Source organism: Aphelocoma coerulescens, chromosome 1, assembly GCF_041296385.1.
Source record: "Aphelocoma coerulescens isolate FSJ_1873_10779 chromosome 1, UR_Acoe_1.0, whole genome shotgun sequence".
Lineage (NCBI taxonomy): Eukaryota > Metazoa > Chordata > Aves > Passeriformes > Corvidae > Aphelocoma > Aphelocoma coerulescens.
This window is the reverse complement of record NC_091013.1, coordinates 114,894,128-114,918,764: the sequence shown is the minus strand read 5'-3', so window position 1 is coordinate 114,918,764 and position 24,637 is coordinate 114,894,128. Positions and strand designations below refer to the sequence as shown.

At 46.8% G+C, this 24,637-nt stretch overlaps 1 protein-coding gene across 4 annotated transcripts in view; it reads left to right on the top strand.

Annotated features, from left to right (window-relative positions):
- The window catches only part of LOC138115759 (uncharacterized), a 46,323-nt gene that overhangs the window by 20,411 nt on the left and 1,275 nt on the right, over nt 1–24,637 (top strand). The window contains exons 1-2 of one of the 4 annotated variants that reach the window (XM_069025174.1): nt 6,294–6,320; nt 22,627–22,709. The gene's annotated coding sequence lies outside the window, so the exon portion shown is untranslated. Of the gene's footprint in view, nt 1–6,293; nt 6,321–7,453; nt 7,520–20,045; nt 22,710–24,637 lie in introns of those variants that run through there. The other 3 variants (XM_069025173.1, XM_069025172.1, XM_069025171.1) reach the window with 3 other exon arrangements.

The window sequence follows — 24,637 nt, the reverse complement described above, 5'->3', positions numbered from 1 at the left end:
AAATGTGAGAATGATCGTGGGTGAGAGACATGGCTTATCTAACTGAGTGCTGAATTCTGCACTGCCTTCAGTTTATGAATGGATTTAAAGCATGGTGCCAAACAGACCATATTGCAGTTGTCTAATCCTTAGGTGACAGAGGCAGGCATGATTGTAGGCAGAGCTGCATCCAAGAGGACTCATCAGAACAGCCCAGTCAGCCTGGCATTATTGCTACCTGATCTACGGGAATCGGTCCAGGCCCTGGATCTGAACTGCCGCAGGGAAACCTGGTTGAAGGAGCAGCTGTTGAGGTACTGGCTTATCTTCCCCTGCCTGTCTCTTCCCAGCCAACATTGCTGCAGGCTTGCCTGGGCTGAGGATCAGTCACCCAGGTCTTTCCCCCCTTGTCCCACCCCCCACTCCCTGAATTTACAGACTTAACCAAGCTACTCCCCACAGTTAGATTAAAGGGAGAGTGAGAGCAGAAGGGGCATTTCACAATAAAATGTAATTTCTACAAGATGGCCACAGTATGGGAGAAGCTAGCACCAGGGAGTGAATTATAGGGGGCCAGAGCAGAGAGAGGCTGTGGCAGAAAGAGGGCTGTTATTGGAGGACACAGGGAGCAAAGTGACGGAGATAGAGGGTGTAGTGAAATAGTTGGAAATGGCTGCAGTGGTGTGATTTGGAAGGAAAATCAGTCACTACTTCAGTCACCAGTGGCGATTAGTTTAGGGAGCTGAGTAGTAAATTACAGGCAGGTTAGGACTCCAAGAACATCCGTGACCCTGTGAAATGCTGGAGAGAGAAAAGTTGCAGTAGCAGTGAGTAAGACTCAGATCTCATCTAACTGAGCATGAGTATCTCAAGGTGAAATAACAGAAGGAGAGGAGGCGGGAATATTGATTTCTGCCTCGCAAAACAGACAACAACGCCTACTTTTTCATAGCAAGAATTTAACCATTCGCTTTAATGGGCCAGTCTGCGGTACAGTGAGGGCTTGGTTTCTTTGTGCACAGTCCAGAGAGGAATTCATGCTGAAGTTGTTTTTATTTTTTGGTAGCCTTGAAGGAGAGACTTGAGCAAAATATTACCCTCAAATAACTCTGTGCTGACTGTAGAGGCAGCATGAGTGGAATCTGTCCATGCTGCTGGCCTTTTGTGCAGCAGGCGGGTACCCTGAGCAGCTGGATGCCGGAGGAGCAGCACTGGAAGGCACAAAAAGCCCGTTATGCCAAGGGAGCTGTTGTATGTGTTGGCGACAGATGACTTCTTCTGTCTGTCTGAGGGCAGGCTTAGCCTCCTATTTATCCTGTGAGAAGGATGCTTCTAATGAGAGGTGCTTTCTTCATCTGCTCATGGCTTTCTCAGAAATGTTGCTTTGGGAATGAAATTTTGTTTGCTTGGTTTTACACCAAGGTGCACACGTATGCCCCAGTGCTGTGGGCAGGCAGCACAGAGAACGTGGCTGTGAGGCTGTGCAAGGGGGCTTGGTGGCTTGCACCAGGCTCAGCAGGTGGCTGAAGGGAAGCAGGAGGTGAGGTTGGGAATTTTGTGAGCTGCTGCCATGTCTGTTCTCATTGATGTCAAAGATAGTCATACACATACAAAGGGAATGTAAAGTCATGGCTGAGAATCCTAAAAGGCTCAAGGGTCAGGCAATTCCACAGACAAATTCTCCTGGCAGCACCACAACACTCAGTGTGCGTTAGCAGTTCCCTGTAAAGCATGGGGACAGTGTGGTGGAAGCAGTATTCCTGGGCAATCATTGGTTCTGAAGTCTCCTCTATGCCAAAATTCCCCACCATTGGTATGAATTCATATCTTTCATGTGTTTCATGAGCATATGCTTCCCCAGATTCTGTTTACCTGATTTCCCTTCTGAATCAGTATCTGTTCTCTCCTGCTTTTTCTTCTCCCTGTTTTTTTTTGGTTTTTTTTTTTTTTAATCATGGGAGATAGAGCTGAGCATTTATCACTATGGCTGCATGATATTTGCCTCATACCTGCTTATTGACTTGAGAGATGGCTTTCTAAATAGGGCAAGAGCTTCCTGCAACTGGAATTTTTTAATACATGGGATTTGTTCATCACAACAGAGTTTTTGATGTGAGATAATGTCTTCAAGTGGGGCAGATCAACTGTAAGTCTCTCTGGATGTCCAGAAGAATATTTGAACCACAGGCACTGTCCCATGTTCCAGGCCAAACCTGATTAAGGCTCAGATTGTTTGGGTGTTCATGTGAACAGGAAAACACGACATCAACTGTTTCTCTCTTTTCAGTGCAGACAGGAAAGTGAGAGCAGGGCCTCTCTTGCCCGGATGAATTTGCCATCATCTGCACACTGTTGCCTTGGGGTGATGTGCAGCCAGTGCTGGTCCGATCCATCAGCCAGTCTCCTTCCCAACGCAGCTCCGTGCCCTGTGCAGCCAGGCGGGCAGTACTCATTGCTGTGGGTGACCTACTGGTCGTTTTTCACCAGCAGTGGGGACAGAGGTGGGGTTTGTATATGGGTGTGTTTTGGGGGCATGTGTGTGACTGTGTGTGGATATTGACATTGATATGTATAGAGAGGCATTTCCCTCCTCTGGGAGGCTGTGAAGTCCCACCCACGACAGGGTGCAGAGGGACTGTTCACCCGAAGCATGTTAAAAATGTTCTCTGGTGGTTTGCAGGACAGAGGCTCAGCAAAACTGAGGAGACTAGGGTTAATGTCTAATATTAAAAGACACTGAACAAGAAAGAAAGCCACAACAATCTCTCCCCCTCCCCCAGGCCTGATTTCCTAATCTTTTAGGAATGATTTACAATAAATAAAAGACTTTCTGAGAGAAGGTTTTTTTTCCAAGTTAACAATGGATGTCAAACTACCCCTCCCTGTGGTCCTTTCCCATTTTTTTCACACTGTCCAGCTTTAGACTTCATCCTGCAGGAAGATTCATGAAGGCAACTCCCCTGTGCCCATGCAGAGAGATCACGGCGGTATGCAAACCATAATCACCTGGATTCCTTACAGAAATGGGTTGTTTCCTTTCGAGAAGGCTCATTAGAGCATGCAGCAGTGTAAAACTCAAAGCTTGTAAGAAAATGGTTTCATAGAGCCTGATCTCTCTTGTCCCACAGCTCCTCTGATCATTTACACTGGAGCACAAAAGAGGGCAAAAAGCCCCCAAACCTAAGGCAAACAAACAAAGCAAAACACCATCCTAATGGTGTGTCTTCTTCATTTCCAACTGTGATGGTGTTTTACACCCACTTTGTGCAGGTGTACATGAATGCAGGTCGGGAAGCAGTGTAGAGAGCAAAGCTCTTAAGGAGTTAGTGGAGCTTCCCTGCTGGAAGGTTATAATCACACTGAAAGAGGGAAATCTTGCCTCGGCAGACAGGAAATATGTGATGCAATTTCAGCACAGACTTGCTAGAGATAGAATAGCCGTAAACTGAAAAAAGAAATAAATGGTAGGGAACACTTTGCATGGCCCAAATGTGCCATATCAAAGCTAATAGAAGGGGATCCCATGACCGCAGAAGCAGCGGTGTACTGGCTACAGGGTCCATGGTGTTGGCATCCTTTACGTGCAAGGAGAAGCGTGTGCCCCTGATCCTGGGTATAGGGACTGTTGGCCAATTCTCCTTACTGCTGACAGCTTTCCTTGAGGCAAGGCTTTTAAGCATTATTGACTGAAAAGGCCCAATCTGCTGTTGCCTTTGAGGTGAAACTGTTTCATGTGGAACGACTGTGTGGCTGGAGAAGGCTCCACTTCAGAGTCGATGGTCAGGAGCAGGGTGTGACTTCAGAAGAAGGTAATGTCTCCAGCCTTCACATGCTAAGGATCCATGTCTCCATCTTCCCTCAGTCCCATCTTCAAAAGTTCCCGTTTCTCAGATATTTCCACCTCCTCCGGTTGTGCCAGTTCAGCCGCTTGTGGGGATGAAATCTACATCAGAACTAGTCTGGTGTTACGGATTTGTTCTTGTTGGTAGGGCTTTTAAAAAAAAAAGTTGGATCGTTTAAACAGCTCACCTATGAGTGTAGCTACATAAATAGTTTAACTGGCACAAGTGAGCGGCAATAACTGTGAGAGCATGGCAGGATCCTCTAAAACTGGGTCTGCTGCAGATGGAACAGTGAAACAGAGCCACAGCCCTACACGCTCTCAATGTTATTTGCATGAGTAGCTCCATTGTGCTTCAGTGGGACTCTACTTACACATGTAAAATTAAGTGTTTGCAGGGCCAGGCCCTTAAAGAGAATAAAAGCCACGATCAGGGTGTGCCATGCTCTGAACCATGTACCGAAAGTGTCATGCAAATGTATTTTGCTGGCTGGGCTATCTTGTCTGATCTGTCTGCTCCGAAGAACCAGAGCTCCCGTGGCAAATTTCCTTAGGCTTGGTTTGCTCTAATGGAAGAGGGCCCTGCTTTTGAATAGACAGGCTGATCTCCTGCCCTTGCTGCAGACAGGGAGTTGTGAGGAAAGCGTACACAGTGTGGTGAGAGCTGTAATGCTTCCAAGATGTTCTTGGAATTGCCAGAGTGCTCTAAAGAGCCGGGACAGCGGGCTTCTCTGGGGCAGCTTTTATGAGCTTGGCCAAGGGAGGGCAAGGCCACAACACAGGGGGCTGTTCTCGAGGCTGGTGGTGACGGTCCCACTATCTGGGGCTCTGCTACCTGAAATCCTGTCTTACAACCTGTCTTAGCAGCTAGGATCGTTTTGGAGCCTGTTGTCAGTTCCCATGGTAAAACCCTTCAAGGACAGCCTTGGGAATTCACTGCTGTGGTGGATTCCCAAAGGTGGTGGGTGAAGTAGCAACTTAACTCTTGAGAGTGAAGCAAAGCACCTTGATCACTTCACTCCGGAGCCCCAAAGAGAGGAAGGAAGAGACTTAAAGCCGTTGGAGGGGAGAGGCTTGGTGTGGTTATTTGAGACCGCTGCCTGCAGAGTTGCACAGTCATTTATAACTGTTTGAAATGTGGGGGGATGGGGTCGGGGGGATGGGAGAGGAGTCGGAGGAACCACAGCATCTGCAAACTCGTAGCATTTTGTGCTTGTTTTCCCCGGTCTGACTCCTAAAGGGACAAGACAACGAAGTACTGGGTCAGAGGAGGGGGGAGAACAAAAAGGCACTACCTCGTATTTTTTCGCTGCTGTTGCATGTGTCGGGATTGAGGCACAGGGTAGGATTTTCAGAGGTACCTTTGGAAAACAGATGCTGAGTGCCTGGCTTCCTTAGGCTCCACAGAAAAATCCCAGCCTCTACTGCCCAGGGCAAACAACTTACTTTTAAGCAAACCACGATGGGTTCCTGGGCTAGGTGAGAGGTGGGACTGGATCTTCTGTCGGAAGCATTGTGAAGTACGTTCTCTTCCTTACACCATGCTGGGCTGCCTGGCCAGCGTGGTGGGGGATGCGTGAAGGACAGGAGGAATTTTAGGTGTTGCATTAAAAAAGACCCGCATCAATGTAAAAATGGGCAAGGTTTAAACATCAGGTAAAGGAGCGTGTGGAACCGACGGCAGCAAAGGTGATGGTTCCAGTTCCACCGACACTTCAGCCGTAGAAGGTGCTGGCCGCGATCACTGGAAAGATGCAGGTGGGGCTGGCGCCAGTGGGTGGAAAGACTTGTCAAAGACCAGAGATTTTCACCTTCGGGTCGTGTATCCTGGGAACTTGTAGCCCCAGGGATTTGTCAAGAAAGGGTGTCAGTGGGCTGAAAGTCTGTCCAGCGGGAACCGCTTCGGGTCTCTGGTCCGCAAATCAGAAGGGACTGAAACCCCACTGTTAAGAAGTATCTCCCTGAAGGAACAGTATCTATTTGGGGTAAGAGGTGATAATTAGCTACTGTTGCAGTGCTCAGGAAACTGTAAAGAGTTCTTTAACAGTGTTTGCAAGTGGGCAGGGACAAGGGAGGAGAAGAAAGGGACAAAAGGAGAAAAAGGGATTGAGGGCTGAGCAAAGAGAGGAGGTGGTTTTATCTGCCAAGAGCAACGCCCAGCATGAATGTTGCGCTAAAAGGGTCTTCTTCCAAAGACTTGAGTTACTTAAAAGTGGGAGTTGGACAAGATGGGAGTTGGACAAAGAATGGGTCGTTTGAGGATAAAGGGGGAGGGAGGACACTGCATTTCTGTTCACTGATGTTGTATTGGCTAAACAGGTTATTCAGGCAGCGCGGATAAGCAAAACTGATCCGCTGACTTTCTCTGTTCGGCTGCATCGATGTGCCACCGGTGGCTTGGAAACCTCTTCCTCACAGCCACGAGATCGCCCATTTTAAGAACATTTTGTGGAGGTGAAGGAGAAGGATTAGTGGATGTTGAAAGCCGTCTTTTCTCAGAGTAAGTCTCAGACTGAATAGGGCGGGGGATTGCCACAAATCTTCAAAACTCTTCACTGCCAGTTTGAAACCAAACTACATTGATGTCTAATCCCCCAAATACGGAGCATTTGTCCAGGATGGGGCCCTTGGGCATTTTTAGGAGTTGATAGGTTGTGTCTGTTTGCCATTACTGCCTGGTCCCTCCCTGTTCAGTTCCAAGCTGCTGCTTATCCCGGCGCTTTCTCCCACCAGAAGAAAGCCCTCAGGTCACTCGGCGGGAGGGCAGTCGGGGTGCTCGGTCCCCGGGGACGAGGGACGCGCTCCTCCTCCACAAGATCTCCTCCGCTCTCATCCCGCCTTCCTCATGAACATGTGGAAGGGACATGTGCCAGCGGCCCGAGCCACTATAGGATAGTCCAGCGGCTCCCCCGGGCCGTGCCACCGGGCGGGCGGGCGATTCCCGGTGCCCGCCTCGGGCGCGTGGAATCCCTCTCACGGCGGGGCAGCGGGGCTGAGGCGGGGGCACTATGGCACCGGCAGCGGGGAGGGCCTGGGCAGGCCGGTGCCGAGGAGGGCGGGAAGGGCACCAGCTCGGGGCTGTGCGGCGCCATCCCGGATCCCACATCCCGTGTGCAGCATCCCACATCCCCCCGGGGGACCGCGCGCGCAGCCCCTCAGGGGCCCCGCGCGCCGTTTCCGTTAAGGGGGTGCCGCCGTTGGGGGGGCGGGCCCCCCGCGCGCGCCGCCTCGGGGGGAGCGCCAGGGCCCCTCCCCGGCCCCACCGGGGCCGCCTCCCCTGCGGTACCGGGCGGGCACCGGGAGCACGGGGAGCCTCTTCATCGCCTCCCGGGGAACGGGGGAACTGAGGGCGACTCTCGGCGCCCGACTCCGCGGAAGGGAGTTTGGGGGGGGGGGGGGGCGGGGGGGCGCGGGGGAGGCGGCCCCTTTAAGAAGAGCCCGGGGCGCGCGGTCTCTTTAAAAGGGGAGGAGGGGGCGTGTCCGCCGCGGGGTGGGGGCCGGACCATGTTAATTAAGGGGCGGGACCGCGAGGCCGAGGGGAGCCTGTCTCTTTAAGAGCCCGGCTGGTACCACCGTGCGGCGAAGGGGGAAGGGACGCAGTCCCCTCCCTCCGGCTGAGGCGAGGAGAGGCAGGGCGGGGGGGCCGGGCGAGACCACTGCGCGGCGCGGGGAGCGAGAGGCGGTCCCGCCGCCGGCCGAGTGAGTAGCGGACGGTACCATTGCCGGGGCGGGGCGCGCGCGACGGGCGGTACCATTCCTCTCTCCGCGGGTTGCGGGACGCGGCGGGAGGGGGGGGCGCCGGGGGGGGGGGGTAGAACTGGTGTGGGGAAAAGGCGGGGGGGGGAAGCGGACGGGGGGAGCGGGCTCGAGGGGCTGCGCTGGGCGGTACCATGTGCGCGGGGAGCGGGGGGGGAGGCGCCGGCGGACAATGGAGCCTGTGTGTGTGTGCGGGAGGGGGACGGAGCCGCCGCGCCGCCCCCGCCGGCCCCGGGCTGAGCGCGGTGAGTGCGGGGCGGGCACCGGGCACCGGCACTCGCACCGCCCGCCCCGAGTTCTGGAGTTGGGGGGGCCCCGGGGTTGCCCCGAAGGGGGCGGCGAGGGGAGCTCCGGGGTTGCAGGGGGTGCCTGGCGGGCTGTGATCCGTGGAGGGATGTGTGGGGAGCAGGGGATGCTCCGGGAGCTGTGCTCCATGGAGGGCTGTGTGGATAGCAGGGGATGTGCTCCACTGAGGGCTGTGTGGGGAACCGGGGATGCTCCGGGAGCTGTGCTCCATCGAGGGATGTGTGGGGCATGGGGGATACTCTGGGAGCCGTGCTCCTTGGGATGCCTGGGGTGCTTTGGGGTGCACTGGGAGCCCTGGAGGTTGTGCTGTGTGGAGCGGCACATGGAATGCTTTGCCTCGCGTTGTGGTGCACGGGATGCCCCGGGGGCTGTGATATATGGAGGAATGTATGGGATGCCATAGGGGATGTGCTGGGAGGAGGGATGTGTGGGCTGTCCTGGGTCCCAGTGTGGTGCATGGGATGCTCCAAGAGCTGTGCTTGGTGGAGGGATGTGTGGGATGCTTGGTGGTGCGGGGGATGCGCTGGGGCTCTCTGCTGTGGGAAGGCGTGTGTGGGGTACTCTGGGTTGTGCTGGGGGCACTGGGTCTGTGCTGTGTGGAGGGCTGTGGGGTGCAGCACTGTGGTGATCTGTGCTGCCCTGAGCTGTGTGGAAGTGCCTTCAGAAGTGCTGTGGAAGAGGACAGTGTTGGGTGGACTAAAGAGGTGGTTATGAGATTCCGATCTCAGTGAGGGGCTGGGACATAGGATGGGAGGAGCTGTTGGATTGGGAGTGAAGACTGTCCTAGGAGAAAGAAGCTGGTGTGAAAGTGGGGTGGGAGCTGCATGTGTGAACTCTGGTTGAGCTGAAGTGAGGGGCTGGGGCACAGAGATCCACAGCAGGGATGCAGGGAGTGGGATACAAGGTGAAACATGAAGTGAGAGGGTGGGAGGTGGTGTATGGGATGTTAGATCACCTGGGACATGCTGTGAGGAAAGGATGGGGGGCTGTGGTGCAGGAAGTATTGAACTATGTGTGTCTACAGGAAAAATTGTAGAGAGCTGGGTGAAGAAATGAGGATGAGGTTTGCTGGGGAGAATGATGCATGGAGGGAAGCATGTGAGGAGTTGCGACTTGAGTCATTGTAAGAAAGAGATATGGGAGTGGGATTGTGGTGTGGGGAAGCATTGGGAGCCAGAATATGGGGTAGGAAGTGCTTTCAGTATGAGGGAGGTGGTGCACACGGTCATGAGGGAAATTGTAGGGCTCCAGAGCTGGGAAGCAGTGTAGATAGATCAGGGGAGCAGGAATCCAGGGAAGCTAAGCCTGTAGCATCAAGCTGGTAGGTGGGATAGTTGTGCAAGAGGAGTTTGTGGGATACTAAGAGTGTGGGAGGGGATCTCGTATATAGGGATTGTGGGGAAGAACAGTATCTGACAAAGCAGTTTATTTGGAAAGATTCCTACTAGGTAGAGGAGAGGCTCTGTGTGTGTATGCATGAGAAGGAGTCTGTGCTCTGGCTGACTGCAAAGGGGGATGAGAGGCTAAATCTGTAGAAACACTGCAAATTTCATGAGGTTAAGGATTGGATGATGAGAAAAAAAATGAACAGTGGAGACCCCAGATGCTTAGGGAAGTGGTGGGACAAGGTGGATGCATGGAGGCAGCAAGGCTCCACTTCTAGGGTGAGAGAGAGAACCCTGTTTTTCTGTGTTGTCCACCCTCCTGTCCCCAAGTTCTCTGTGTAGGTGATGGGTCTAAAAAGGTCTCTGAAGATGGAGTACTTGGGATGTGGAAGGTGGATGTTACTCAGGGAGAGTAGACAAAGCATGAGGAGACAGATGGGAAGAATCTGATGTGACAGTCAATTGTGGGTTGCTATTTGGGTGTAAAATATTCAGGTGGGATGATTACATGATTAGTGGTTTAATAGTAAACTACATGAGAAATAAAAAAATAGTCATGCAGCAGAGAAAGTAAGAAAGTATGAAATGAGTGTCAGCTGGGAGCTGGTTGTGGAGTGATTCAAAGCCCACCAAGGTGAAAGGGAAGATGCTTTTATTCTTCAGTTGCCAAACCTAACATGGACTCTGAAGTTGGTCTGGAAATAACCATGAACCTCACTTTTGCGAGAGGAACATCAAGTCTGGTAGCCCTTACCTGTTAAAGTAACACCTTCTCCTTGGTCTGGGCAGGGAAGAAAGGCTTGTGCCAAGTCAAGTGTGTCTCCTCAAGCCTCCCTGTTGGTGACTGGTTGCTCTTGTGTCAAAACACAGTTGGAGGAAGCAGGGGAGACTGCTCTCTCAGTTTTTAGGGGTTCCAGTAACATTTTTATTTTCTTTGAAAGTATTTTGTCCTTGATTTCTCTATGAAAAGCCCACACAGACATAGGAAGCTCTGAAGCATCCTTATATGTATCAAGCTTTAAAAGCATGAGAAAAAAAAGTGTAGATTTTTTTTCTTCTGTTCCATTGGATTATTTGATCAGTGATTGCTTGAGATATTACAGAAACAAACGTTGGAAACCTAGGCAAGGCATTATATGAAATAAAATAAAAGAGTATGGAATGAAAGAATTAACATACCTAAACAGCTTTATTCCCACTTCTTTTTGTTTACCTCTCTCCTGCTTCTTATGAGGTCTGTAATGGCCAATTTCTGGCCGAAGTGGGGTGTTACAGGTGTGGAACTGGGGAAATTGAACAGGGGCACACACACAGAATGGTTTTGTGTCTGTCCTACTGCAGAGGAGCTGTGCTTGCAGGAGTGCTCACGCCTGCATCCCATGGGACAGGGATCTGCTTTCTTACCTGAACTACGGGGGTTGTTTTCCTGAGGTTTTATAGCCCTTTTGGACAAGTTGGCATGATGGTGTGGATTTTTTTCTTTTAACAGTGATCTCCAAAGAGATTATTTTTAATGAATGTGTCCTTTTTTTCTTACTCAGTGCATAAAAATGGCTCAAGGGCTCATATTCTTTCCCTGTCTCCCTTGCTGGCCTCTCCTCAAACAACAAAAGAAAGGCATCTTTCTTTTTTTGACTTGGAGTTAGCAACGATGTTAGTTTTGGGATTTTGGAATTTTCTCAGTGGGACGAGTGCGGTTTTGTTTTGGTTTTTTTGCTTTTTGGTTTTTTTTTTTTAATCTGTTTTTTTTTGGGTCGGGATTTTATTGTGGAGAAGGGTCTGGGGATCTTGGGTCTCACTGCACTTGTGTGAACTCTTAACACCTTAATTGAAGGGGTGGAGATGCTGAATCACTAACAAAGACCTCCTTTATCCAAAATGTTAATCAATCATTGACGTTAAATAAGTGTGAACAAAACCAAGCAAAAAAAACCCCACCCTAAACAAGTTTTTGTGTAAGTCCCCCTCCCATTCAGCTGCTCATCTTTGGTCAGGTTAACGTGATAAATTCTTTTGGGGATGTATTTTGTGTCTGTGCACTTGGTTTTTGCAACGTTTGGTAAATTTCTGTTTATGACTTCCTGGTGTAGTTTTCCCAATACAGATTATTTAGTTCCTAGATATCTAAAGATGTTCTGGAAGAAATTGTGATTTGCTCTGGTGTGGGGGAGTAGCTGGACTATGATGGTACTGTTGTGACCATCTTTTTGTAGGCTAGGGTTTTTTTTTTTTCTTATTTGTTTTGGGGAGGTATTTTGCTTTTCTCTCTTGTGATCAGTTAATTTGTTTATTGGTCAACAAAATCTTCTAAGCTAGGCAGCACCTGAATTTTAATGTGAAAGAAAATAAATAGGTTTCTTTCATACAACCAGAAACTTTGTAGATCTCTTCTGTATATTATGAATACAAAGGGTGTGGACTCTTTCTTCCCTGTGATTTTCCCCTCCTTCCCCCCATCTTGCATTTCATCTTTACAGTTCATGTGCTTGGATTGTTTTCAATCCAGCCAGAGAAACTGCATTTGTCACCAAATATCCAAATATAGAAACTGAGGCAACTATAAGCCACAAGGCTAAAATATTGGTATACGACAGCTTTTCTGAGCAGTTTATATGTTTGATGTGGATAAGAATGGAGTACCTTTGATCCATATTTCCCAGCTATTCAAAGAGTTGCTACTCTGCAGCACACTGACTTCCCATACCTGTTTCTACATATTTCTTTCTAGATGTTGTTTTTTCCTGAGTTCTTGACATGCTGTGTCAATTCTCTTGCCTTACAAACTGTGCCTATGGCTTAGGAATTTTGCTGGTCTTTTATAAATTCAATAGGAAAAAAACCCAAACCCCAAAAAACAGCTACTGTATCCTGTGAAGCAATTACACTCAAGTGAGTATTCAAACTAATTCCTATCTTAAATGTGAGCTGTGCTACCTTGCAGGGCTTCATCTCTTCTGCTTTGTAGAAGTTTGTCAGAATTTCTTCACAGCAATGCAGGCAGCCTTCATAAAATCCTTCTAACTAGTTTGCATGGCCTTGGACTTCACAGAAATCTCTGTGCCTCACTGAGGTCTGTGGTCTGTTTACAGAGATATGAAGTCCTTTAACCCAGCAAGTTTTGCCGTGGGCTTGGATTTCCTGCTTACAAGCTCTGCTGGAGTCCCTCTAGTCTTCCTGCTGGCAAAATAAAGGTGTTAACTCAGGTTTTCAGAGCAATTTGTGAATGGAAGGAGATTTCATTGCTGAATTTTTGTTCAAGCACTGCTCTGCCTATTGAATTTAAAAGAGCTTTCCCTTACGTACCCTTACTTGTCTGTTAGGTTTTTTTTTTTACTGGTTTAAAAGTTTGTTTTGGAGCTTGACCTCCTTTGTAGTAGGGACTATACAAGTCCAGAAGAACAGGAACTTTATTCATAATTAGGAAGTCCAGATAATCTTGAAGAACTTGAACAAAAAACAATCGATCTGTTGGGAAATTTCTGAAGGGTTGCCTTTAAGACCATGCAGGCTCACAAACGCTGGTTAGCAACAATAGGTGACATTTTAATGTGCTGAATCCAAGTGAGCTGTTCCAGTGTTGACTTTTGATTTATATTTTTGAAGAAGCAGGGGTGTGCTTTGTCACTGCACCCTTACCTGCAGGCCGAGCTGCCCTCTGTTCCTATTCCTGTGAGCACTTCCTTCAGCTAGAGCTGGGTTTTGAGGAGTCCTTGGTGCTCATCTGTTTTGACTCTGCACCACCCTGCTGTGTGTGCTGGTGCTGCTGTTGGAGCAGCTGGATGCTGGAATGGATCAGGGAGCTGATCTGAATTAGAAGTAGCCTGGCAAAGAAATGATGATACTTAGTCTGCATCGGTTTGCCAAATTGGTTCACTGTTTGGCCACGGGCACATCAGACAGTGTGGTGCAGGGGTGGAAGTAAATATTGGTAGCAGCAGTTCTTTAAGCTGGCATTGCTGCCAAAAGGAATGCTCATCTAACTATACCCCAAAGAGTCTGCTAAACTTGCTAAATGTTTTTTACACCTGTTTGTTACAGCTTCCCTTGCCTGAGAACAGTTCCTCCAGCTTACCTTGTTCTTTTTGCCAAAAATCATCTCTGAACATCTATGCAAGGTATCAAAAGAGAAGCCCTCTTTAAGAAGCTTTAAGCAGGGCCAACAGAAGAGTGTGGTGGTTTAGCTATGGAAGAGTTTCTGCTGCTTCAAGACTTTCTGATGATACAGAACATGTACTGTAAATTGACGATAGACTATTTAGTATGGTTGCAATTAAGCAGTGAAACTCATGCTGTGAGAATCTTGCTGAGGAGCAAGAATTCAACAGGAGTTAAAAAGCATCAGATGTCTTTAAGAATATGAAGAATATTCAATTATCATAATCAGTGACAGTAGAAATTTTGGAAGAGGTATTAAGCCTGTGGTCTAAACCTTTTTTATTCTGCTCGAGCAGTTGTGTCTCTATACTGGGAAAGGGAGGGATGGAATAGCCTGTTGTGCCTGGGTTAGCTGCAGGGTTCTCACACTCCTCTCTGGAAACTTGATTGAGAACCCCAATGTATGAGATGTGCCATAGACTTCTAGTTGGATCCTGGTGAACCATCCTGTAATCTGGTTGAGTTCCTAAACTATGGCGATCGTGAAGTGAACTGCTGCTTCACAACTTTTTACATTTTCTTTATTCCTACTTCTGTGGGTTGTTCTTACCTGCTCTTTTGCAGAGTTGAATCTGAGTGCTCTGATTTTGATCTACTTTGACAACACTAATTGAATTTATTTTAAATACTGTTATGAAATTGCAGTTAACTATATCTGAAGAATGACTGTTACCTCTTTAGAGAGATCCCTTTTTTTCAGACAGACCTAAAAGCAGAAGTGAGATTTTCCTTGTTTGGCCTCCAAGAAGATGCTTGTGAAGAGGGAAGGGAGATGGACAGTGGAACTGTAAGGTGGTCGGCCTGTTTGTTTTTTAAAGCTGAGGCAGAATCAATGAAATCCTTTTGAAGGAAGGAAAAAGGAAAGTGCCTTTTACCACTGACATGATTTCTTTCAACAAAAAAAGGTGGAGCAATGTCCTCTGAGATTTCACTGAAAATTGGGTGCTGCAGTCTTGAAAACAATGCTGGTTTTAAGTGCTCCTTAGTGGTACAGTCAATGGCATAAAGAGTGGATGACATACACAATAATTTAGCTGCATATGGAATTGAGGGAGAGCTTGCTGTTTTCTGTATTGAGTTCAGAGCAGTTGTTGTTCAGGCACAGATAGCCACACAGCTGCCTGTTCAACTCCTAGCATTAGCAATTGCTCTGAGCTGGGTGTCTTGTTTTCATGGCCGTTTGGCCTCTTAGGAAAGCAGTGCCACTGTGTTTTTCCTTCTTTGCTTTCTGGAGGGGCTCTGTCTGCATAGTAGCAGAGCAAGAGAGCTTTAAATCACTGGCCCACCTTGTCACCGGATGGTCTCCGTGTGCCTGTGGTTGTCCTCTCTGCCTTCTGAACAAAGGGTGTAGATATCTGTTTTACCTTATCAGCAGGGTGGCTGGGGCCCAAGGGCTCTTTTTAAACCAGGGTTGCTTGGATTTGGTGGCGAACTTGAGAGCAGAGCTTGGCTCTTAATGTGCCTGTGATTTATCTACTCGACCACGTTACTTACGCTCTACAAATTGCTTTAAGTCTGTGAGTCTGCCTGTGTATGTTGTGTCGAGCTATCTTTGCCACCTTTGCAGTGTGTACAGAGTTGTGAAGACCTGAACAAAAATTCTGGTTTAGTGGTTCACTGATAAAAACACTGGGTAAGATCAAGCAGTGCAGACCATTTTTCAGGTTGCTCAGAGCTCTGCTTCCTGCATTTTGCTAAACTGACTTCTTCAGGTGTCTTGATATCACCGTTCCACTGCCTGTGAAATGGCAGTGTTTCATCTATGTACCAATCTGGATTTGTTTGAGGATTGATTAGAAATGTATATGCAGTGTAATATGAAACCAAGCTGTAGCCTGTTGAGGTGAGCAGCCACAGCCTCAACAGACAGAGCTGGTACAATGGACAGTTGAGGCAGTCCTATGTATGGAGAAACTCTTTTCAGGACTTCTGCTAGTGGAATGGAAGTTTTTCTTCCACATTTTATCTGTATGCATGAGAAAGGAGTAGAGAACCTCAGGTCAAAATGATTTGACAGCTTGTTAGCAAGAAAATTCTTTCTTCTGCCTCTTGAAAAGAATAATTTTATATATACATATATTATATATATGCATATTTACAAAAAAAAAATTAACCTTCTTGTGGTTGGTGGATAGAAGGCTGAAACTTTCAGGCAAATAGCCACCATCCAGCAGAAATGCTTCTGAATGCTTTAGTGAAAGCCAGCTTTGATTTGACAGTTATGAGGCTTTGAAAATAGTGCTGTGTTTATACAGCACAGTAAATACTTTGAAGTGCGTTAGGCTGTGCTGTACATGCGTGGCTAACTAGAGGAATATTAAATGCCTACGTCTTGTGTTGAGTGAGGGAGGATCCTGCAGCAATTGGAATTGCATGCTCCTCGTACTTTTATAAGATCGTGTCAAAGCAGTAGATTTGATAATAGACCTGATTATACAATTGCTTAATTTCTTGTCAAAATAACGCTTTTACATGCAGTGTTCTGAGATCTTTGAGGTGACCTCATGTTATTTATCAAATGTCAGTTTTTCATCCTAGCAGCTTTGATATAATCATGTAGCATCGTGGAGTACTGTGTACACGCAGTTTTTGCTCGCTGGAGTTCTTTGAAGTGCCTTACTCCTTAGAAGAGTCATTGCTGCGTGGAAGATCCTACATTTAATGACTGGGAAGCCAGTATGGAATCACTGCACTGTGTCACCAAGGGTCATGGCGCATCTCACATGCCTAATGTGGTTCTAAAAGCAAAGAAACGAGAGGTTCAGTGCACCAGGAACAAGCACGCCCTGGCACAGGTTTCACCCAGCAGTAAGCTGCAGGGGATGTAGTAACCCTTCAGCTCTGCTCCCGTGGGAATGGCAGCTTTGTGGTGTTGAGCTCCCCAGGTGCTTGAGAACAGCAGGAGGGCTTGTGTAAAAGAGCAAAGCAGAGGGATGGCTGGTGGTGACAGTCCTGAATGAAAACTGGTCTGGCAGATGCTGCTGGAAGGTAGTGATGCTCAGGGGAGCCTTGGAAAAGTGCTCATTTGGGATGAGAGAGACCAGGGAGCTGTAAAGGTGAGGGTTAATGTGAAGGAAGGTGTATGGCTCACCCCCAGCAATTCCGACTGGCATCCTGTGTCGTGTCCCCTTGCAGCAGAGTGGGGAATTACTGCTTGCTATAGCGCTGGGTTTTCCTCAGAGGAGCTCTGTCCTGTATTGACCCATCCCAGGCCCACTTAGCTTATGAAAACTGACAAGATTGCAGCCCAAGGAGTTACGCCTGAGAATTGCTTCTTATCTTTCATTCTGGAAGCCTGTTGAAGGGATGCTGAAAGGGAAGGAAAAAGCACTTGGGGTTTTTTTTCTGTGCTGAACTGATAGGTGACTTGTTTCTCCCAAGCCTTTTCTTTAAGCAATGTGGTGTTAATATTTGAAGAACAAACTGCTGTCTCCTTGGTCCTGTCTCCCCATCCAGTATTTCAGCATATTTTCCCCCAGCCCCTTTCAACAGATCAGTTTCTAGGGAATGGGCTGCTGGAAAGCTCGATACAGGTGTCTTTTACCTGGGGTTGTTCATGCTGATGTCCCTGCTTAAGTTTTTGAAAAAGTAAACCCAGAGAAGTAAGGGGAAAGAGATTGCCTGCGGCTTTTCCTAATGCCTGAAAAGTAAATGAAGTTTTGACAGAAGCCAAAGCTATGAAAGCAGCCCATGGAAAACTATCATTACCCACTAGACTCCTGTGTGCAATGCTGACTGCTGAGGCTGTTAACTGCTAACATGATATGGAAAGCTGCAGAAGCCTGTCATATATTAGAGAAATACTGTTAAAATGCTTCTTGAAAAATCCCTTATTGCTTGAGCATTTGATCTTTATTGGTGTTAACAATAGCTGGAACTCCATGGCAGCCGGGCTGCTGCTCAGGTAAGTGACGCTCCACGTAAGGTGCTCCAAACTCCACTTGTAAAGTACATAGACTGCTCCCAGCACTGCTAACAGAGGTGGAGCTGAAGTGATGTTGGCAGCTGCACTGGAGTGCGCCAGGGCTGAGCTGAGGTCAGTGCGATGTCGGGACAGGGTGCGCGACGGTGTCCCCGATGCCCCGGCAGCGGCCTGGCTGACCCGCACCTGCCAATGCCACTACTGCTGGTGAAGCTGAAGTGGCAGGAACACTGAGGGGAAGCGTTCATAATGTTCCTGTACAGAAGCAGATAGTTGTAGCTTAGGCTTTGAGGGGTTTTTAAAAGAATTTTCTTTTGGCTTTTTCCCCAGACTGATTTCTGGAACTGTGTCAGAATCTGCCAAGAGCTTGTTCCAGTCCCAAGTGAACCAAGTAGTTCAAGTGTTTTTTACATAATAGCAGATGGGAAATTGAAAAGCTCTCAGTGTTTGTCTGTGTACACCTTGAATTTGATCACCTGTGTCCATAAGTGTCTGTCTCCTCCATTACTTTGGGGAAGGAGTTGTACAGAGTCAGAAGCTGCTAGGACAGCCATTCATCCCCGCTGGATTAATAATTCACTGAAGTGTTGTTAGATACATTGAAAATGAAGTTTAACGGGCGTGTAGTTGTCTGTTTGACAAGAAGTGTTAGTGTTATATACAACTCCTAAAAGTTGTGCCTGGGAGAGTAGCGGGCAGCGTGTCTGTTACAAAAGACTCTTTTAGATGATTTTTTAAAGTACCTAAAAAGACTGATTACTTATACAGCCTTTATATCATGGCTACTGTTGGTTATCCCTGTGCTTGTCAGAAGGAAGAGAATAGTTGCCAGAGATACCATTTTCTCAGAAAAGAGGATAGTGACATGAGAAACTCATAAAACACTTAATTCTCTGAGCCTTTGGGTTTGTTTTGTGCTTTGTTAGTGATTGTCTTCACCGCACACTTTAAGTATGCAGAGCAAAAGGTTGGATTTTCTGTGGCCTTTGTTGTTTTGAATGGACTTCAGGAGAGATTTGTTCTTGGGGAAAGGTCCACGTGTGTGGTGATAGGGGCTGGGGGGAAGTATGAGAGGAAGGATGTCTGTACTGTCTTATTTGAGAGATGGATGGGCAGGCACAGGTAGGCTCAACAGAGCTGTGTTGTGTGACCACAGGTACTGCATTTGCATGGATGTGATTAAATATATTCTTATGGTTTCTGGGAGGCTTATCCTGTGGTCCTAAATTCTTACATTAAATGAAGCAACTCAAAGGAACTTCTCTCCATGTAATGGCATAGAATCTTGCATGCCCTTTCTGTGTCTATGTCTGTAGGTCTTCAAGGTGCTAATTTTAAGTGAGTCTGTCTTTGCTTAGCCCCTTTCTCTGTGCTTCAGGGCTGGAGGTAGTTGTGGGCAATAACCTACTCATTTAGAGTTTAACGGTGAGGTGCTTACACACCACATGTACAGGAGAAGGTATTTTCCCTGTGGAGGTTGCAATGCTGTTTGGTGGAGATTGTGTAGCCCCCGCATTCATGCCACCTAAACCTATTTTGCTACGAGTTCTCAATTATTGTTTATTGAGAGTAATTTCTGGCATTAAACTGTGAAACGAGAGGTAATGCTGTGCAGACTTTGGAGTAGCAGTGATTTCTCTGAAGTGGGTAAGATGGAAATCTTTGGGAGACTGTGAGGACTTTGTGTATAATTTTTTATTGTCAAGACATAAACATAGCAAAGTCCATACTGTTTCAGGATAAGTTAGGAACCTCTAAAAACTGATGACTGGCTGTGACTTGCTATCTAATCAGCTTAGATGAACAAGTTATCTCTGCCTACCCTTAGGTATCCAAGTTACCTATCCATAGGTACCTGAGGTATTTTCTGCCTTTGTTTAAGAAAAAGGGCAGAGGTACCTGGCAGAAGATGGGCACAAATGTATTTCAACAAGCACAAGTCTATCCATGCCTTTGCCACCAGTCAGTGCTGCCTCCTTTGTGCCAGTGCCAGTGAGCACATGGACATCTGGTGGGATGAAAGAGGAAAGTTGTCTCCTGAATATTATTCGTGTCTTATCTGGAGTTGTTTTCAGCTGTGTCACAAATGCTGGAAGGGATAGAGTTGGATGTGTTTAGGCTGGTTGAAGTTGCTTTCCTGGGTCCAGCACAGAGCTGGTGTGCAGAAGATAAGGTTGCATTTTTGACAGACCTATTTGAATGCTGATGGGTTTGATCCCAGTTGTGTTACAAGCATGTGCTTTATCCATTCCTGGGAAAGGATGAGGAGGACAGCCTTTGCTAGGAGGTAGAGGAAGATTTTAAAGGTGTATTTAATAGCCCTTGATAGGGAGCCCTATCTAGAAATTTGGACTGGTTCAAGGAATTGAAGTGTCTTGTGTCCCTATATCCTCGAGTGTCATAGGGAGATGTATGGGGTGTAGAATACTCATGTCATTTTATCTATTTGCTTTTACATTATCTTAAGGAAGTCTGACAGCTCAATAAAAGCATTGAATAATACTTCCTGTGTCCTCCTTGTTTCCCAGTCACTCTCCTTATCAATGAGGTGTGTAATCAAGTACTTTATTAAACAGCGGCTTATTAAAAAGTAACGTGCAGCTCAGCTGCAAGTGTGTGAAATAATCAAATGCTCAACAAAACTGGTAAGTGCAGCACGTGATGAAAACCAGTGGCAGCTCTTGGGTGTAGTGTAGTCACCTTTTGCCAGTGCAGCTGTTCTTCCTCTCATGTGGTTGAATGAGGGTCAGAGAAATTGGAGGTGCCCTTCCCAGTAAAATTGTGCTGAAGGAGCGCGTTGGCTGATTCATTGCCTTGCCCCACCTCTCGGGTCACACAGGGAATCCACTGGTGGATGCACTTGCCGAAGTTTGCTTCCTGGTGGCTGTCAGGATCAGCAGTTGCTCAAATACCTCCCGCTGTTCTTGGTTCCTCCTAAAGCTTCTGTTCTTTCCTGAGCAGTCTCTTCTCCATTCTCTCTTCTTCCTTACCCACTCCACTGTCACAGATACAATTCGGGGTGCAGGCTCAGCTTGCATTCAAAGTCATCATTTGTTTTCTGCAGCAGCAGGTCTCCAGCCTTTTTTCTTTTTCTATGCTGATTTTGAGCTCTCACCACCCTCAGTCCAGCACAGACTGACAGTCTCAGAAAGGCCACAGGGAAAATAGCAGCGTGCTCTTTCTTGTATGCAGAGAAAGGTTTCTTGCCTTTAATGCTTCATGTCACAGTCAGGCCACAAGTCTGGTACTTTTATCTACTTGGTATGCCTTTATTTCATCTCTCCACATTCTCCTTCTCAAAGAGGGAGAAAAGACTAAACTGAATCAGTGATAACCTGCAGCTATTGCTGCTGGAATAGCCATAATGCTGTACACCTCCAAGTAATTGACCACTTGTCACCATCAAGCTTCTTCAGCTTAAGGCCATAAAGTAGGAATTAGCTGGTTTGAATTTTTTTTAACCTTCTATTTGCAGTACAGTAATACAGTGGCTGGTTTGTAGAAGTACAGATATACTTAAATACTTCAAACACTTAACTGAAAGGTAAACTATGATGTGCCTTTGCATCTTGTTAATTACTCTGTGGTAGCTGCTTGTGTGCATGCTCTCAGCCTTTTGCTCTTAAATTCACTGTGAAACAAACTGTCTTGTGCTGACAGGGCTAAGACCATGCAGGTGAGCAGCAGAGGTGGGACACTAGGGAATGGAGTTACAGTGCAGTAACTGGGTAGCCTAAAAGATGGATGGTGCTCTTCTTGCAGTCCTGAGCTATGGTCTGCAAGGCTGCCCTTTTCTGCCAAGCTAGGATTGAATGTTGCAAGGAATAGAGCTCTGACCAATGTTTGTGATAGATTCTCTCCATCCTGATGTGTGCTGGTATTCACATGCTTTCCTCTTCAAGGGAAAAGGTGATTTCTGTCCCTGCTTTGGTAGAGGTGTGTCAGTATTGGCACTGGCATGGCTTAGCCTGTATTGTTTCATTGGGTGGGGTGGGGGAAAGGGGAGAGGAGATATAACTGGGTAATTGGATTCAGGGATGATTATACTGCTGTGGTGAGTTTTACTGGATGAAGCAGCTTGTTGCGATAGGTGTTTGTTTCAGCTTCTGTCTGCAGGTGTGACTTGGCTAGATAAGGATGGTCTATCACGTTGATGATTTCATTGTTTGATTTGGCTGGACTGGGTGGAGAATGTAGCTGCATTGTTTGGGACTAGCTTTGTAGTTTGGTTTTGTGAAGTGGATTGCATGGCAGCACATTGCTACATTATTAAGGTGAAGCTGCAGTAGATAATAGTTGGAGAATGTTGGAGGGAAGAGAATATGCACAGGCTTTCACAATGTGTAACTAATTGAGCCTCCAGCTTCTGTGTTTCTGTTGGGAGATCTGGTCAGCAGAATGCGTTGGGATTACACAGAAAAACTTTGGTAGTGATTTCAGTTTGCAGTTGTACTTTAGCTGCAAGGCTGTCCATGCTGTGTAAATAGCTGAGAGTGCTCTGAGAGACCATGCTGGCCCTGACAGTGTGAGTGTTGTCTGGATTCATACTGTTCTTGCAGCCTCTACAGTTTTCACAGCGGGTGAGGGAGAAGCTGGCAGGTCACTGCTCATTTTTATTAACCTCAAATTTACCAGTAAGCCATTCCTCAGAGCCTGCGTTTCCTTGTATTGCCGAACTTTCAGGCACTTAAACTTGCTTTGGATTCCCTTCTTCCTGTAGGGTATGCAACGATGTGAAGTAGGAGCTGCCAGAGCAGTAGACAGTGCTTCCTCCTTCTAAAACCTGCCTGGTTTTCCCCTAGATGTGATTGCCTGGCTTTACTTGATACTTCATGTTTCTGTTTATACATTGTCTGGCTGTGGAGGAGGTTGGATACATGAAGTACAAGGGTTTGGCAGGAGTTGCTGGGCACATTGTGAGGGGAAGGTGAGCCTTTGAAGAGAGATGGGTGCAGAGAAGGGAAGGTGACATGTCCGAGCTTCATGCCAGCTTCTCTAAGCACAGATGAGCTCATGGGAATCCAGCTGGCTAAACGTGGGAGTGATAAAGCAGATCTGCCCTATTTTCCCTCCATGGGCAGCATGGATATTCAGTGTCTTCCATTCTGATGGTGGCTTCTCGGGTGCTAATAAATCTTTCCAGGCTGAGCAGAAGCTTCCCTTGGTGGTGGTTCAGAGCAAGTTTTGATTTCTCTGCTTCTGTGGTTGAATGCATGGAAGGAAGAGGTGCACAGCTTGGCTGTGAGTTCTTGTTGGTGAAACTTTTCGTCTCCTTTTTCTAGGTCACTGTTTTTTGTGAGACAAGTGGTTTGCAACTCATGGCCTCCACAATGAATACTGCAGTGTCGTGACACCAGGGGTCTTGGTAAGCTACTTGCTAGAAAAGCAAGGACCTATCATATCTCCACCAATGCAGATCCATCTCTTTTGTCTCTTCAGTTAAAGTTTGAATTAATTTTAAACCATTGAAATTGAAGGCTTGCAACTAAGTGGGGTGGGGCTACATTTTCACCTGTTCTCACCTCCTCTTTTTAGTTTGCAGCGGCAGTGATGTGGTTACATGATCAACCAGATCAGGGGGCAAATCCAGCTGAATAGAAATTTCTGTTGTTTTCCTTGGGTTAGTTCCCATTCAGATCTTTCCCTGGTGTGAGGAGAGATGGTGAGAATGAGTAGCCAGCTGAACCACCCCTTTTCTCTGCAACCTTTGCCGGGCATACCTTAAAGCTATCCTGAAAATACAGCCTTGGATGTAGCTTTCCAAAATGTCTTGAGAAGTGGTTTGACCATTCACTGTCACTACCTAAAATTAGTTCCTACCTCTAATTTTAAAGCAATGATACAGGCTTTGCTATGGCAGGCAGACTCCAGCTGCAAAAATACATTTCTCTAGAGCTTTTCCATTATTGAACCCTAGATTCCCAGGCATATATATGTTAGAAGTGCATTGAGAAAAATCATGAGACATTCGATTTCACATTATAAAAGATGGTACATTCCCCGTGTGCAGAAATAAGAAGCTGAGGAAGTTGAGTTGCTGTTGTTCCTCCAATGAATATATTGATGTATCCTTTATAGCTCTCTCTGGTAAGAATAAATTTAAACTGAAATTGGAAAACACAGTTCCCTTGCAGAGTGCATCAGTTCTAATATATGGAAGATGTGTGTATATAGAATAATAAAAAAGTAGGGTTAAAATTGAAGGGTTCCCCTCTCACCCCTGGGTGAAGTACTTGAAAGTTTGGTGATGTCAGGAATACCATGTAGCCAGTGTGATTGTGATTCTTCTCTTCATGTTTTCTCATTGCACTGGTGCAAGATTGGGACTCTGAGACAATTCTCATCTTGTAATAGAAGGTAACATAATGCATAAATATTCAAGTGGAAAAGCAGAGGATGAAACAACTAGAATACTTAAGTTCATCATGCAGGCATCTACGTCCTGCTGTAAGCATCAAGCTCTGCTCACTTTTATGCTGTTACTCCTTTTTTCATTCTTTTTTTAAACCTGGAATTCACTGTATATTCAGTCACACCTTCACCTTAAGTGAGGATGCTGAAATTTCCTGGAGTTCCGCTGACTTTTACAGATGTATCAATCTCTTGGAAAGCAGAGTTGGGTGCTGTTGATAGTGTTACAGTTTTGTTGAACAAAACAGACATAGGAGCCAAATTTACCTGCAAAGATGATACAATTTAGGTATGTGTGAAGAGGTTCTCCTCTTTAATGTATATGTATAGGACCAGCTCTAACTGCAACATTATAGTAGTAACAATAGTGATAGGGTAACTCCAACATTGTTCCCAAAATCAGTGGGATAACCAGCTAATAGCCCCAGAGAGACATGTGGGTCCCCTGGAGTGTGTGGCTCAGACTAGAGTTCATCTGATTATGCCTGATAAGAAGCCTTTAAAATGAGACAGTTGTTGCAGAAACATTCCCCACATTAATAGGGTTGTGCAGCACAGTGGAGGTGAGAATAGGGAGTAGGATGACTTCTCTGGCTCATGAAGGAGGAGGTGTGTGGTAGAGAGGAGAATTTTTGGAGGTGATGCAGAACTTCACACAACTACTGCAGTGTGGATCACTATCATGTTAAAGTAGAGCAGTGCAAAGTCACTAAAATGCGTAACAGCACAACCTCACAACTAGATATTTGGGGAACTGGAAAACCATGGTGCTCAATACTACGAGCTGCTGATAACTCTCCTTGGCCAGAGGTGGTCAGAGTGCCCATGTCTTTTAATCCTCTGGTGTCATCAGCACATAAGCCAATTTTTTTGTTTTGAAAT